Source organism: Microtus ochrogaster, linkage group LG3, assembly GCF_000317375.1.
Source record: "Microtus ochrogaster isolate Prairie Vole_2 linkage group LG3, MicOch1.0, whole genome shotgun sequence".
NCBI classification, from domain to species: Eukaryota; Metazoa; Chordata; class Mammalia; order Rodentia; family Cricetidae; genus Microtus; species Microtus ochrogaster.
Window position 1 is genome coordinate 46,640,331 of NC_022029.1, and position 5,362 is coordinate 46,645,692.

A 5,362-nucleotide genomic window follows, 5' to 3' on the forward strand; every position below is an offset into this window, starting at 1 on the left:
TAAATAAATATTTTATCTTAAAAAAAGTAATCAGGATACATACTAACAGTAAAAAAAAAAAGAATCAGCCTGTTTCCCCTCACTCAAACCGCAGCTCCGGGACTTGGGGACCCGAGCAGCAAGCGTGCCTTTCTGCGTCCTGTGTGATGACCCTGGGCCAAACGCCCTCTCTGAACTCACGGTTCCCTGAGCACCAAACCCTGTTTAAGGCTTTATCGGAGACCTTAGTGGAAAAGCCGCATCTCCTCTCTAGCGCACGCTTTAGGCTTTGCTAACCTCCAGACTGCTGCAGAAGAGCGCCTTCGTCTTTGCTAACCTCAGGACTGGTGCAGAGGAGCTTCTCCCAGAGGAGGCCTCTACTTCCGGATCTGAACCAACCTAGAGCAACCGTCCTTTCCGCCATGAAGCTCATGGTTTGGGGTGTGTTTGTGTCTCTGTGTGTCTCTCTGTGTGTGTGTATGCATGGATGGATAAGAGGTAAATAAACATGTAACGAGGGCTCTGGTAAGTACTATGAAGAAAATAAATTAGGGCAAGGGGACTGAGAGAAAGGCTAGGTGTTCTAATAGGGTTTGCGTGAGTGTGTGTTTGTGTGTGTGTGTGTGTGTGCGTGGGCAGGCGTGCATGTTCAGGCATGCATGCACATGCATGAGGACTCCAGGGTCGAGATGTCAGGAGTCTTTTTCCATCATTCTCTACTTGATCGAGATAGGGTCTCTCATTGAAACTGGAACCCAGCAATTTGGCTAGGTTGTCTGGCCAGGAACCTCCAGAGATCAACCTGTCGCTGTCTCACCCGAGTAAGGGGACATAGGCACCCACTGTCTGCCACATACAGCTGTTACGCGGGAGCCTAGTGCTCTAAACTCACACTTGCAAGGCAAGCACGTCTCTGCCCTGTCGCCCCAACCCCCTGGGGTGCTATTTTATACTAAGGTCAGGGAAGTCTCTCACAAGGTTGACTTTGAACAAAGGCTTCAAGGAAGTTAACCAAGAAAGACTAACGGGAAGGCTAGAGTTATGGCCAAACGGGAGAGGGTTTGGCTAGCACGCACAGAGCCTGGACTAGGTCCCCAGAACTCTGGACTGAAATGCAGAGCTCATGAAAACAAAACAGCAGTGGCAACTGGGGGAGAAGCTAGGCCAGACTACGGAGGCCATGTGGCAGCGGAGTGTTCCTGTGGAGGGGAGGGAGGGGATGGGGCGAAGAATCTGCAGAGGTGGAAGAATCCAGGGGTCCCCTGGGCCATTAGGGATAGCAGTGCCTCTTGGTCTTTCTGCTCAGTGTGTGGAGAAAGGGCCACCGAGGTTGGAAGCCTGAACAGGAATCTCCCGCAACTATGCAACTATCCCTGTGAAAGAGGAAGGTGGCTCTGTACCCAGGACACTCAGTGTTTGCTCTGTTGAACTAAGCTGCTTTGCTTCAAATCTGTGGAAATCAGGACCTCCCAATCCCTTCCAGAGCACGAGGAAGGCCCTCCCCCACCCCCACTAGAAACAAAAATCTCCACAGGAAAAGCCATCTGGAGTCACAGAGAGTCCCTGTTTCCTGCCAGGAACCATGGAGTTTGAAGCCAGAAATGCCCACAGGATGTCGAATTCCAGATCTGAAGGTAGGCAGTGAGGTGACTCATCTGAGCGACTCCGCGGACTCTAGAATGAGGGCTTGCTCCGCTGTGCACTTGGCTTCGGCTGCTGTGCCGTCTTTAGCTTCTTGCCCCCACTCTGTTCCCACAGTCTCTGGGTTGCAGCAGAGATATGCCAGTCAGCAGACCAGCTCGGCAATGCCACACTCACAACCCATGCTTGGCCTTGCTTCTGCGGGTCTCCGAGGCGGCAGCTCCTTGATCCTCTCACTCAGCACCCAGATCAGAAATAGACGCTGGCCGAGACTCGTGCTTGTGTGCGATGCTGATGTGAGGGAATATTAAGCGACCTTGCACTGTCGTCCTCTGCTTCCTGCTCCAGGATGCAGCCCACAGCATCGCAGGCAGATTTATATACAGGGATCACAACGAAGAACAGAGGCTTGTTTATATGCATGGGTGTGTGTGCGCCTGTATAAGTTTATATGCACTGTGTATGTGCAGGTGATTGAGGAGGCCAGAGGGTGTTGGATCCCCTGGAACTGGAGTTACACAGATGGTTGCGTGAAGCCACCTGATATGGGTGTTGGGAACCAAAATCAGGTCCTGTACAAGAGCAGTAAATGCTCTTAACCACTGAGGCATCCCTCCAATAGGCTTTAAGGGGAATTCATGTGTGTGTGTGTACATGCAAATATTGTCTCATATATATATATATTTTTGAGACAGGGTTTCTCTGTAGCTTCGGAGCCTGTCCTAGAACTAGAACTAGCTCTTGTAGACCAGGCTGGTCTTGAACTCACAGAGATCAGTCTGCCTCTGCCTCCCGAGTGCTGGGATTAAAGGCGTGTGCCACCACTACCCAGCTACCTACAATAAAATGTAGAAGAGGAGAACAACAGCCACAACAACTAACAGCAGGCACAGCTGCATACACTGTTAGCCTAACCTTTGGGAGGCAGAGACAGGCGGACCTCTGGGAGTTTGAGGACAGCCTGGTCTACAGAGTGAGTTCCAGGTCATCCAGGGCTACATTTTAAGAGTATGCCTCCAAAAAGAGAAGGAGGAGGCGAGGGCACTGAAGAGAGAGCCAGCAATTCAGGTGGAGCAGCTCATGTCTCAGCCCCAGGTCAGGAGTCTCACAACTACCTGTGATCCCCACTCCTGGGCATCTGATGACCCCTGTGCTCTCAACACTCAGGCACAGTCATACACACAATAATGAAGAATTTAAACTGTTTAAAACCCTTCCGAGGGGAAAAAAGTAAGCTTGGAGTCATCACATGAGCTATTGCACTTCTGGGCATGAACCCAAGAGAACCAATTAACATTTACACAGGAACCTCAGCATGAAGGCTTGTAACGGTGGAATGAGGAAGAGCTCAGATATATGAATAAAATATGCCGTGCAGCGGAGTTTTATTCAGATATGAGGAAGAATGAAGGAGCTAGGGTGTAGCTTAGTTTGCTAGGGTGCTTGCTTGTCTGGCTGTCTCAAAACCCTGGCTTTAGACCCAGCACAAAACCCAGGTTCATACCCAGCACAATGTGAACCCATCACAGTGGGGGCAGCCATGTAATCCTAGCACTTGGGAGATGAAGACAGGAGGATCAGAGGTTCAAGGCGATCTCTGGTCACCTAAGGAGTCATGGTCAACCTGGACTGACCCAGTCCACAGTGCTCACGTGGTAGCTAACAACCATCTGTAAGGCCAGTTCCAGGGGACCCAACATCCTCTTCTAACTGCTGAGGGCACCAGGCACACACATGGTGCACAGACATATAAACAGGCGAAACATTCATACACATAAAATAAAATAAATAAATCTAAAGAAAAACATAAAACAAAAATTTTCCCCATCCTATCTATCTCTCTTTTTTTTCGAAAGATTACATTTATGTATGCATGTATATGTGTATGTGTATATGTATACGTGTATGTGCATGTGTATATGTAAGTGTGTATATGTATATGTGCATATGTATATGTGTATATATGTATAATGTATATGTATATTATACATGCATGTGGTGAAGGAGCATTTGCCTTGGCATGTGTTGAGGCATCAGCTCTCTCGTTCCACAATATGAGTTCTGGGGTTGAACTTCAGCTGCTGGGCTTAGGGGCGAGCACCTTTATCCACTGAACTGGCCTGTCTCTAAGCCGGTCCTGCTCGCCTGCTTTTGTATGCAATATTTACCACTCTACAACACCGTGTGGATTTGAGTGTTGGTTGTTTCAGTTGTTACATTTACTTCTGAGTGTCTAGTGTCTGGGATAGGGCCTGGCGACAAAGTGGCAGGAAACAGGCAGAAACAATGAACGCAAAGCAAGTTTCCCTACTCCTCGCCAAACCCCTGTGACTGCCCCCTCTACCATCTCGGGCTCTTTGCTGGAGGGAATCATTTCTAAGGGCATTTGTTAGTCTCTAGCTCAGTTTCTCTAAATAATGTGCTACAGTTGCAATTGTTACTGTTGTTGTTTTGTTTAGAGATAGGGGCTCACTAATCTCAGTAGGACAGACTGGTGTACCATCCCCCCTGCCTATAGTACTGGGATTATAGGCTTGTATCACAACACTTAGTTTGCAATTTTTACAAATTTACTTTATGCATTTTACCCCTTTACTGACTTTTCTGGACCCTCCCATTAGGTAATTGGGCAATCTGTTACCTCCAAACTGACATTTTACATTTAGTTAAATCATTATGACTATGTAAATATTGTTCACTGCAAAGACAAATTCCCACACTGATTATATTTCTTTCCACACAGCTTTTGCTCTTCCCAGAGCACCTAATTGCCTGTTTCATTCCCCGAAATGCTTATTATTGTTAGCATAATCCTGATAGTTTTCCAGTAGTGCATCATGTTAGAGAGTCTTGAAAATTGTACTTTTTTTTCCTCCCATGGCACTTATGATACGTTGCAACTGTTCATTTATTTGGTTATTTATTTTCTTGTCTGTCAAGTTCACTCATTAGAACATAAGTTTCTCGAGGCAAAACCTGTTGTTTCCAGAACATTCCCAGCACCTGACACCTGCTCCTTGTCTGACACAGGGGACCTGGAACTTGACAATTAGGCTTCACCGACTGGCCAGAGGCCAAAGGGACTGTAATGGCTTCTTCTGGTTGTCAGCTTGACTATATCTGAAACCGGGGCTCACCTGTGAGGGATTTCTGCTCAATCCGAAGTGGGATTGCTAACCTTGCTATTTGGCTTCAGTAGCTCTGCTTCTGGCTAACCCTTCTTGTTAACTGTAGTGCGTCAACCCGGAATATTGTTTTTGTGCTCAAAAGCTCAGCCTGAGAAAGGTTTAGTCCTGGGATCCTAACACCCAGTGTAGTTGCCAGGCAGCTAATAAAGACTTTCTGCTGGCTCAAACCCATTTCCATACAGTCTTCTTTGGTGGATACCCCAAGTATTTACTGCTGTGAAAAGACTATGTGACTACAGCAACTTTTTTTTTTGTTTGTTTGTTTGTTTCTTGAGATGGGTTTTCTCTGTGTAACCCTGGCTGACCTGGAAGTTACTCTGTAGACCAGGCTGGCCTTGAACTCAGAGAGATCTGCCAGCATTTGCCTCCCGAGTGCTGGGATTAAAGGCAAGCACCACTACTACCTAGCTAAAGCAACTCATAAGAAAGCATTTAACTTGGCTAAAATGAAAAACACCAATGATAGCCTTTGCTGGAGAGGGTGTGGAGAAAGGGGTACACTCATCCATTGCTGGTGGGAATGCAAACTTGTGCAACCACTCTGGAAAGCAGTG